This window comes from Panthera onca, chromosome D4, assembly GCF_046562875.1.
Source record: "Panthera onca isolate mPanOnc1 chromosome D4, mPanOnc1 haplotype 2, whole genome shotgun sequence".
Lineage (NCBI taxonomy): Eukaryota > Metazoa > Chordata > Mammalia > Carnivora > Felidae > Panthera > Panthera onca.
The window spans coordinates 62,422,277-62,433,810 of record NC_138351.1 but is presented as its reverse complement, the minus strand read 5'-3'; the positions used below and the strand labels follow the sequence as shown (position 1 = coordinate 62,433,810).

The 11,534-nt window shown below is 39.6% G+C and overlaps 1 long non-coding RNA gene across 2 annotated transcripts; it reads right to left on the bottom strand.

The window, feature by feature from the left end:
- Positions 1 to 3,573: 3,573 nt before the first annotated feature.
- LOC132663156 (uncharacterized) lies at positions 3,574 to 11,120 on the bottom strand. 2 transcript variants are annotated; one of them, XR_009602935.2, is made up of 5 exons: positions 10,849 to 11,120; positions 9,613 to 9,706; positions 9,001 to 9,039; positions 7,788 to 7,929; positions 3,574 to 4,714 (listed from the first exon to the last, which is right to left on the bottom strand). It is a non-coding gene; the product is annotated as an uncharacterized LOC132663156 (long non-coding RNA). The 2 variants fall into 2 exon arrangements; XR_009602936.2 differs by lacking the exon at positions 7,788 to 7,929.
- Between the last annotated feature and the right edge of the window lie 414 nt (positions 11,121 to 11,534).

Here is an 11,534-nt window from a genome sequence, read left to right as displayed (position 1 = left end):
AATGTAGGATTCACCAATAAGAAACACCCCCCACAGTAGACCTAGCTGGAATGCATCTCTTCTATTAAGTGACTCCTTAAGACTTCCCAGCCCACTGCAGTGCTACCCAGGTTAACCACATTTGTTTGCTGTTAGGAAGATGTTTGAATGCAGGCAAGATCCTGTGCCAACTCCTCTGGCTCTTCTTCCGAGAGTGTTTGTGTTCTACTCCCCACCCAAACTGGCTGAAAACATGAGCAAATCTGATCCTAGTACAACCATGTTGAACACTCTATTCCTTCATTCTCCTTATCAAAGAACTCAGCCTGGCCGCAGAGGCACAGCCTCCCCAGGGAAAGCCATGCTGAGACCTAGTATCACATCCACCTTATCTATGTTGTACTATTCTGTCCTTCTTTAAACTCCACATCTGTTGTCCTGATACCGAGGTGAGGCTTAATGGTCTATAATCCCCAGGTTCCCAGGGATGCCTCTGAAAAAGATTGAGCCCCACATTAACAACTTCTCAGTTTTTGGCAACAGTGTCTTTTGTAACCCCATTTCTCTGGTGACCATTTCATACTTCACATCTATCCATACTCCAGACAAGTGGGTGAGGGTCCCACTGTCCTTGCTGGTCATATCCAGCTGGTCATATCCAGCTCCCAAGGGTGTATGTATATATATATATATATATATATATATATATATATATATATATATAATTTATTTATTTTTGAGAGAGAGAGAGAGCAAGCAGGGGAGGGGCAGAGAAAGAAGGGGTCACAAAACCTGAAGCAGGCTCCAGACTCTGAGCTGTCAGCACAGAGCCTGACATGGGGCTCAAACTCACACCCTGTGAGGTCATGACCTGAGCTGAAGTCAGACACTTAACCGACTGAGCCACCCAGGCACCCCACCCAAAGATACATTTTTTGAAAGAGACTTTGATGTATTAATTTATTTTAAAATGTGTATTTAGGTTTATTGTATGCAAATTATTGAATAGACAGCTCTGGGGGCCTCTTCAAGATGAAAGAGACATATAGTCTTTGTTTTCAAATGAGGTTGGAATCCAGTGGGGAGATTGATATATACACAAATGAGACCAGTGAGGCTGTGTAGGGGTGGGCTTGAGGAGGAGGAGGGTGGAAAGCTAAGCAGGAGTTAAATCTGTGTCTTCTTAGCTACACGACTTAACTTTTATATTGAGGATAGGGTACTTATAAAACCCTTTCTCTGCAGAATGGCTGATGGTAGGATCCAAGAAGGCTCTGGCAACAGGTGGAGGGCCCATCTCAGTGCCATCTCTGAGGCCTATTAAATGTAGAGTGTCCATTTTGGCCAGAAGTGGGGCCCAGAGTTGTGGTTGAAGGGGCCATTTTGTTTATGTGAAAACAGAAAATACATAAAAAAGTAGCCAAAATACCATCTTTAATGATATATAAAGGATATCAAGACAGTGTGCTGCATAAGTAATTATGGTTTTGGTTTAAATCTAGAACTCAAGCAAGGCTTCTGCTAATTAGTTAATTAATTTTTTGCACTTTGATTGTTTTCAGACTAAGGACCTCATTAACACAGCCTCTAATGGAAGGCACATTTTATGTAGCATTCCATGTGTGCAGAAATCATACGAATTTATTGCACATGTAGTTTATATTTTTCCATTTGATCCGCATACCAGCCCTGTAAACAGCACTTGTCTTAGTTCAAAAAAAAAAATTGTGGGACTTGCTTCAGTTTCTCCCTAACCAGAGAATAATTTTCTGGAAGTCAAGGAGCACCTTGTGTCTCCAAGGCCAGAAAAGAACTGAACTGGAGAGTCTGAGATAGAGCTGTGGCAAAACCTTACAAGTTTCCTCAGTTCTGTGCTTTTATTAAAGAACAGAATAACAGCCAATGTTGGGTAACCTGGATCAGCTGGGACCACATCCAAAGGAACATCTTTAATGCTGGAGACATTGCTGGAACCCTAAGGTGCTGAGGGCAGGTTTCAGCAAGATCAGAAATTCAGGAATTGTTGGGTTAACACAAAAGGATAAAGACTTAAGTCCACAGGTCCAGGGCTAGTAAGAAACGAAGCCAAGGTAGGGTCAATGGATTCATAGCTATGAGACCACAGATGTGTGCTCTTCTTTCAAAGGATGTCTTCAGCCTCACCTGCTTTTATCTTTAGATTTCTATTGCCTCTCTCGTTGTCCTAATGGGCAAGGATGCAGGGACCTTATGGTGGCCTCAAGCAGTTAAAACATACCTCGATCTCTAAAGCAGAGACACACCTTTATCATTGTCCATGTCCTTAGTTAAGCCGCGGCTTGATCCTTTAGTGGGACTTGAGGTTCTGTGATAGGGACAATATCCACAGCAATCCTGGTATACTGTATTTCCAAGGTGGCAGTGTGGATTATAATAGAAACATTCTCTTGGGAAGAGTTTTTCTTCTCCAAGGCAGGGTCAGAAAATGTGGCCTCCTATTAATTAAATTTAAGGATGCTAATGTAACACTTAGAGGACACTGGTTTTTAAATCATAGAATGAGACAAAGCAGCGGTACATGAAGCCTGTGATAATCATGGAGTATGATTATCACTCTAATATTTTGGCTTAGGACCCAGGACCCAGGAGAACATAAATTCTGTCTCTGCTTAACCTCTTCTTTTCTTTACGTATTTACAAGTATATGCATTAACAAAGAACAGAGGCAAAGAAAGTTACATTCACATTTTATTGTCCACTGGAATTGAGACCCAGTCCAGCACAGAGAACTTTGGCAGGCTGGGCTGGAGTTATGGAGAACTCAAAAGCTTTAGCCAAGGGTCAATTTAACATGCTCGTTAACACAAGGGCAAAAATACACAGAGAAAAAGAGACTCATCTAGGTGCCAAGTTGGCTTAAACTGCCCAGGCGGTAGCCTCAGGACTACTGTTGTTAAATTTATCAGTTTTTTATTTTATGTTTAATGCCTTTTGTGTCCTGAGTAAAAATTCTTTGTCAACTTCAAAGTCTCAAAGATTTCTCTTATGTTTTCCTCTAGGGTTTTATAGTTTTAGTTTTCTGTTTTGTTCAATAGTCTATGTCAGGTTAATTTTTGTGTATGATGTGAGGTAAGGTTAAGTTCACCTTTTCCCATACAGATATCCAGTGATTCCTGCAACATTTATTGAAGACTGCCCTTTTCTCATTGAATAACTTTGTCACCTTTGTTGAAAATATATGTGTGAATTCTCTAATCTGCTTCGTTGATCCATTTGTCTATCCTTATACCAATACCACACTGTCTTGATTACTGTAATTTATACTAAGTCTTGAAGTCAGGTAAGTCCTCCAACTTTTTGCTCCTTTTTCAAAATTGTTTTGGATGTTCTCAATCATTTGCAATTCCATATATATTTTAGAATCAGTGTGTCAATTTCTACCAAAAAAGACTGCGGGGGTTTTGATAGGGATAACATTGAATCTATAAATAAATTTATATCTTAACAATATTGAGATTCAATCTATAAATAAATTTATATCTTAACAATATTGAGACTTGAAATTCATGAACATATGTGTATCTCTTTCTTTTTTTATATCTTTCAATTTATTTAGTTATTCTCAATTTATCACAGCAACATTTTGTAGTTTACAGTGTATAGGTCTTGCATATATGTGTTAAACATATTCCTAAATGTTTTGTTTTTTATGTTACTGTAATTGGTACTGTTTCTTTGATTTCATTTTCTAATTTTTCACAGATAGTCTATGAAAATGTAATTTATTTTATATAATTACCTTGTAACCTGTGACTTTGCTAAATTCACCTATTAGTTCTTGTTTTATGTAGATTTCTTAGGATTTTCTGCATGTATAATTATGTTTTATTTCACATGACTTTTTTTTTTTAATTTTACATGCCTGTTAAAAACAGTGATACTGTCTGCTTGAAAAAGTGGCTCACTTTTTGTCTTGGGAACTGACCAATACAATCACTATTTCCTCATCTTTGGCAGAGTCATGGAAGACACTGTCCATCGATGACGCCATGTTGATTATACAGAAATCAGTAACCAGCAGTCACTGGAAGACTTCCCTGACTGAGTAGGATAGGAAAGAGGTTGATAAATGCCTCTTGGTATTCCTTCTTAAGAAAGAGGTAGATGGAATGGGAGAAAAAAGGTCAGAGAAAACCAAGGAGTAAAGGATTTCAAAGGACCATGAGTTGGGCCAGTCATCCAATCAGGAAAGGACTGACTTTTTGGAGCAGGTGTCTGGGCTGTGGCAGAGTCTGCTAAGATATCCCACTCTTAACGAATCATTTGTGTGGGCAAATGTTATCAATATCTCCAGGGATTCTAATATGCTCAACAGGACACTGCAGTCCTGGCATGGGTACTGGCATGGCTTTCCTCTGTGTTTCCTTGGGTCATTATTTGGAAGATGACTTAGAAGAAATAAGGTTATCTGGGAAGTTAATGGCTGCCAAAGTCACATGTCTAAGAATGGAATTTGCATTTGGAGATCAAGGTGTTAGAAACTGAAATTATGAGCTCCTAGGTAAGACACTAATTTAAGTATCTAGAATTTAAGACACTGGAATTTTGAGAAAAACAAAAACTTTGGAGTTAGACAAACCAGGGTTTAAATCTCAGTTCTGAGGGATGTTCTCCATTTTCCTCCAGACCCACTTTCCACCATTCTTCATCTTGTTCTGTGTGCTGAGGGCTGATCTAAGATGTGCTCTCTTGCATCCTGTTGGGTTTAGGCAATGGGAGGCATAGGCAGGTAATCAGAGGTGAGAAGGGAGGTCAGGATATTTATTTTCCCAGCTCCCTCTCAGTTGGATTGCAGTTTGGCCATGGCTTCTCCTGACAGTTGGCCCTTTCCTATAGCTTTCTCTCCAGGTTCAAGTAACCACTGGCTTTTCTTGCCCCTTCATGCCCAAGGATAATAAAAGCTTTCTGCTGTTTCTATTAATGGGCCCCTTTATACCTCTTGCAGGTTTTCTGTAACTCTGAATACCTTACAGTGTCCCCTTCATTCAACTTTCTTCAGTCATCTCTTTTGAGGATGTCATCTGGACCCTGTTAGACCAGCCCATCTGCCTACTAGCTTTGGAATTTTGAGCAAGTTATTTCTGTAATTGAGTCTCAGTTTTTTCATCTATGAAGTGGAAATAAAGATATCCCTTGCAAATATGAGGGATAATAGATGTGAACAGCTCATAGTAACTACCCAATAAGTGGTACTTATCATCATCATTACTAGTAACTATTATCACATGAGGACTGGCAAGATCATAGTGTCCTCAGTGACTATTTAGAAAAAAATTGTAGAGCTGGTTGCTAGTTATCCAGAAGCATAAGACTGGGGGTGGGGGCAGGGAGAATCTCAGATAATGGAAAGTGAAAACTAGGCAAGGGGTTGGAAAGATTTACTAGTACTGTGAAATAGAATAATTTTGATATTTTCACATAAAGAAGGGAGATACAGCTTTAGAAGTCTCAGACATATGATGGGAGGATCCTAAATATGGTAATGGAGGTGTTCACTTTGTTAGGAAAAAGCAGGTATGGTAGTGCTACATATCACAAGACAAATCCTTGAACAGAAACACATTGATATGTGAGTCAAATCTTGAGAAAGGCAAAAATATAAAAGAAGAGAAGTTATTATTGACATAAGGGCATCCTGAAGATCATCCAGCCAGATGGAAAAAATGAATCCCTGACTCATATTACAGGTCTGGTAAGGAAGCAAGGTGTCTACATATTGTATCTTGATTGTCCCCAGCTTGCTTCTATACCAGCACTTAATACCCACTGCTACTCTGGCTGGCTGTTCCTTTCCCTCCTTCATATCTCAGTTTCTTAGAGGAACCCACAACCAGTTTGGTGGAAACCTCTTTTAGTTCACTCACTGCTGCCTTCTTTCCGGGGCACACATGTCTTTTTGGATGGAGGAGTCAGAGTAGGTTCAAGCAAAAGCTCCCCATCATGGTTCTTGCAACATCTCTCCCCATAGACTCTCAGGCTTTGTCACTGAGTCTAACTAGTCATGCAGAACTGCTCATCTTTGGATGTAATTTATGTCCAAGGGATTCTGCAGGTCCTCTTGCAGTTTACTTTCTGTTGAATGCCCCTACCTTATCATTTCCTCTCCTATGCCATATATATCTGAGTTCTTTTCCCAGGAGGCTTCCTAACTCCCCCAAAATTCAAAGAATAAAGCTGGAAACCAGAAGGTGTCAGACCTAACCAAATTTCAGATTCTGCACAGTTTCTAATAAATCCTTACTTGCCACACGATTTATTTTTTCCCAGCAGGTAGATGAAGTGATGAGATCGTCGCCTGTACTTAATTGTAATAGAAAGAAGAGGAAGCTAGAGAGAAAGAGCTTGCGTGAGCCAAGGGGAAAAAAGAAACCCAGAGAAAAGATTGAGTTAGTTTGAAATTCTAAAATGGTAGATGTCTCAACAGGGGTTGGGAAGGTCCCCATGTGGATATTCTGTCTATGAAATTGCATGCAATTCTGATGACAAAGAAACAGAGGTGGTCTCTAAATAGAAGGAATCCTTTGGCTTCTTAGAGATCTCTATGTGAGCTCAGCTCTTCAAAGGACATTACTGGAAACCAAAGAATGAAAACAAAGAATGGTGAAGATTTGTGCAAATGACGTCAGAAAAGCAAAAGCTCAGGATAAATCCTGACTTGTGAACAATGTTCAGGACATCATAAAAGACACAGAATGCTATTTGGAGCAAGTTGAAGAGTGAACAAGGCAAAAGCAAATGTCTTGGGTAAATGCTTTCAAAGCCATTCCAAAACACTTGGCCTTCGTTTGTTCTGCCAAGGTGAATGACCTTATGAATGGAAAGGGTAGAACAATCAAGGGGGGCGTAAAAAAGATCAGCAAAGTCCAGACTGGTGAAGAGACTGTGAGTGAGCACAAAGCTTCCAGCCTCCTGCCCAGGAACATTGTATTCTAGGGAACTGTGAGACCTTGCAAATGAGATTACTGGGCCACTTCTGGTTATCTCAGAGGAGCTGTGAAAAATGGGGGATGTGTCAGAAGACTGGAATCAGCTAAGAATAGTCATGATTTTCTAAAAGGGGAAAAAGTGGGTTATATACAGGGATTGTAAACTTAAACATTTTACAGAGACCAGAAAATAACTAAAGAGTCAAGTAGGGCAGATAGAGACCCTAGTGAGCTGGAAAAGGAGGCTCCTTCTTAAAAGGGCAGCTGTTACTGAGCTCCAGCTCTGGTGGTAGCCATGCCCAGAATGGTTAAGTTAAATTTTAAAATTTTCAACGTTAAAAAAAAAATTAAAAAAAAAGGGGCACCTGGGTGGCTCAGTCGGTTAAGTGGCCAACTTCGGCTCAGGTCATGATCTCACGGTCCGTGAGTTCGAGCCCCGCGTCGGGCTCTGTGCTGACAGCTCAGAGTCTGGAGCCCGTTTCAGATTCTGTGTCTCCCTCTCTCTGACCCTCCCTCGTTCATGCTCTGTCTCTCTCTGTCTCAAAAATAAATAAACGTTAAAAAAAAATTTTTTTTAATAAATAAAATTTTCAAATGGGGATCACAATTTAAATGTTTTTTTTTTTTTTTTTAATATTATACAGGTTGAATTAAATAGGTTTGTAGATGGATAGGGCTAATAGGCCACCAGTATTTGACTTCTCCCCATAGATTTGCCATCTTGTAGCTCAGAAGTTAGGACAGTCTATTAAATGATCACCTGGTAAATATTTTAAAGGACTGATAATCCTTGGGAACTACACGGGTTCACTAAGGACCAATACTGATATGCCACACTCTAACCTCTCTCAGTTCTTAGATTCTGTGGTAGACTTGGTGGTGTGATTTCAGCAAAATGATGACAAGGATAGCCATGTTCTCCTGGGGGACCAGATGGAGAAGTCCAAATGGAATATGAATACTTCTAGGTAGATTCTTAGATGAACTGAAAAACCATGTTCAAAGTTGATGGATTAATAAACCAATATTGACTAATAAGTTGGTAGATTAATAAACCAATATTGACCAATAGGAAAATCTCTATTCTCTTGTCTCTGACCAACTATACTTTTAGAGCCCAGAAATAAGCAAGAATTAGCTTATGGCTTGACTATTGCAGAGTGCAGTGAGAATATCACCTCCTTGATCTTGGCTGTGCGCTTTGTAGCCGAGGGGTCAGCAAACTGACCCAGTTTGTATAACTAAAGTTTTATTGAAACATAGCCACACCCTTTCTTCTACACTTTGTCTCTGATTGATTTTGATAGATAGGGACAGAGTTGAGTAATTGCGACAGAGACTGTATGGCCTGCAAATTCTAAAATATTTACTACCTGTCCCTTCACTAAACAACTTTGCCAACTTTCTGATGTGACAAAACATTATCCTAGTACTCTTAGTGACCTTATTAGACTGTTGACTAATATTAGATTTGTCAATAATGGTCAATAAAAGCCCAATATCTGTTTCATATGAACTGATATCAAGCTATGTCTTGAATCCTAGATGGAAACAATTGATTTAATGACTAAAACAGCAGAGCTCTAAATTTATTCCTGACAGAATTTCGCTTATTGTTTTATAATTCCTTGCCCAATGTCTTGATAATGCCTTTGGCTTTCTGTCCAATGCATCCCACTTTTGAGGTAGGCTGGGATGGGCTCTCATTGTGAGGTAGGATTCAGAGGCCTGGTCAGAAGCAGATCTAATTTGGGGGCAAGTTCAGCATGAAGACCCAGGAAAAGAGTTAAGAGTCAAGGTCAAAGAAGCCATGCCCATCATTACCCTGATGGACAAAGGCAGAGCAAGAGGTCGGGGGTGAGTAAATGCAGAAACAGGACTAGAAGTGAGCTGAATGTAAGAGTAAAGCCAAGAGAGTTCTGGATTTTGTCTTTTAATGGGGAAAGGGTGTCTCTTCTTTGATGCCTACTACAAGAGTCATTAGATAAATTCAAGAGGGTGGGGCCCCATGATGGGATTAGTATCTTTGTAAGAAGAGGAAAAAACTAGAGCTTACCCTCTTTGCCTTGCGAGGACACTGCAAGAAGGTGGTCATCTGCAAGCCAGGAAGAGGGATTTTACCAGGAAGGTAATCTTATGGCCCCTTAATCTTAGACTTCTCAGCTTCCAGAACTGTGAGAAATAAATCTGTTGCCCAAGCCCCCCAGTCTGTGGTACTTAAGCCCCCCAGTCTGTGGTACTTTGTTATAGCAGCCCGAGCTGACTAAGACAGATGTCATCAATTTTACCCTTTAAAAAAAATTCTGGCTAAAAACGCATAACATAAAATGTGTCATTTTAACCATTTTTAAGTGTATAGTTCAGTAGCATTAAGTTCATTTACGTTGTTGTGCAACAGATCTCCAGATCTTTTCATCTTTCAAAACTGAAACTCTATACCCACTAAACAAGAACTCTCCATTTCCCCTCAATTTGACTTTTTAAAACAAAAAGTTATCAAAGCAGCTAAGGAGAAACACTACCAGATATTTAAAAGTGTACTTCAAAAGCAAAATAATAAAGAAAAGTAGATGCAATCTGGTATATTTTTCACTCCTTGCTAATTAGTATCCTCTTTTCCACTTAATGTCTTCAAAGGGAAAAAAATGTAATTCCTTCTCCCGTTTACCTCCTTGAGCATCGAGAGCTTTGAGGGCCGGGACCCAGGTTTTTGACACTTGGTAGAAAAATCCTGGTTAGTGTTCTTCACAGCTTTGACTGGCCTGTGGAAGAAACCTTGAAGGAGGACATGCCTCCTCTCTGCTGGCATGTCCCAAAGGCTTATTTTTAAAAAACCAATTCCCAGTGCTGCTTTCCTTCTTGCTACTGAAGAAATTCCCTAGGGTTTTAGAATTCCTTCTCTCTAGAGTTCTCTTTTTTCATACTTCTTCCATACAGCTTGACCAAAGCCCAAAGAAATTATAACCACATGCGTTCCACTTTTGTTTTGGTATGAAACATGGTAATTTTCTCTACCCTGATGAGAAAGAGCTTTCCAGTGCCTAAAAATGCATTCTCCAGCTTACTTATTAAATAATTTCCCCCCTAAATGCAACTGTCCTGCAAATGTTAGTGGCAAGTTTTTCTTTAAATACAGATCACTATTTGAAAGTGTCAGGAGTTATTCATCATTATACAACACAATTTTTAAAAAAATGGAAGTATCTTTATATTTTCTGAAAGTACACGATTGTTGTAAAATAATACAAAGGTTAGAATGAAAATGAAAGCCCTCTTGTAGTCACACCCTAAGAGATTACCGATCATGTCTTAAAAAAGAAAACAACAGAATTTAAACAAAATTGCACAAGAGCTTTAACTTATCAGTTCAAAAGAGGCTGTCCTAATCACATCCGAGAGCTGACGTAGAGTGTGGCATCAATACTGAGGTTGTGTGGTCAAGGGTCAGGATTCCACAGTCAGAGAGACCTGGGCTTGACCATGGTCACTACCAACATACTAGCTGTGTACCCTTGAGTAACTCACTTTATTTCTCGAAACCTCTGTTTTCTCATCTTCAATGTAGGAATAGTAATCATCTTTAAAGTAAGGATAGCTACCCCTAGGCTTGGGAGATGATGTGACATAGAACATGTATAGTGCCTAGCATCAGTGCCTGGGACGTCGTAGGTCCTCAGTAACAGTAGTATTATAACTATTAGGTTTTTTTAAATTATCTTTAATGTGCTAAAATACACATGACAAAATTTTAACAGCTTAACAGTTTTGTAAGTTACAGTTCAGTGGTATTAAGAACATTCACATTGTTGAATAACCATCCCCACCATCTACCACTATATTAATTATTAATATGGCTCTAATGCCCTGTCCTGGAAAAAAAAAAAAAAAACAAGAGTGAATTTACCTCTCTCCTGTGTGAGGCTGTGTCAGAATAGACTCCTTCCTCGTCTCAAAATCTTTCAAATCTGGTCATATGTTTGTGGCTAGATTTTGAAAACCCCTTCGTATGAGGTGTTCAAGGCATCAGACTGCTTCTAGTGTTATCTGGTGTTCATAGCTGTAGAGTTGGGGGCTCAACAGACCTGCACAGCTACTCTAGGGTGAAATTAATTCCCAGACGCCCTTGCTGACACTTTGCAGTGTCTTCCTCAGCAGACGTTTCTGCCGGCTGCCGGCCCGGGCTCTGCTAATGGAGGTTTATAAAGGCCTTCACAATTCCTATGGTAACCCAGGAGAAAGGCTGTTGCCATGGGGACTAGTCAAGCCTGTATAAACCTTCCATCTCTATCAGACAGATGAGAACGATATGAGAATGAATCTTTCACTAGTTCACCTTCTGAAATTGCTAACAATTATCTCTGTTTTTGGACAAGGGTTCATCATTTCTTTCAGGTGGAAACTCATTCATGTTTTCAGCTTTAAATGAATATTATTTCAAACCTTGCCTGATGATCTTGGTGTCAACCAAAATCACCCAGAGACTGAAATGGCTGGTGATGGAACCATTTTCAAATTTCTCCAGTGTTACCAGCCACTAAATAACATTTATCACAAGCATGCGAACTTCATATTGTTTTGAAAGAAGCATAG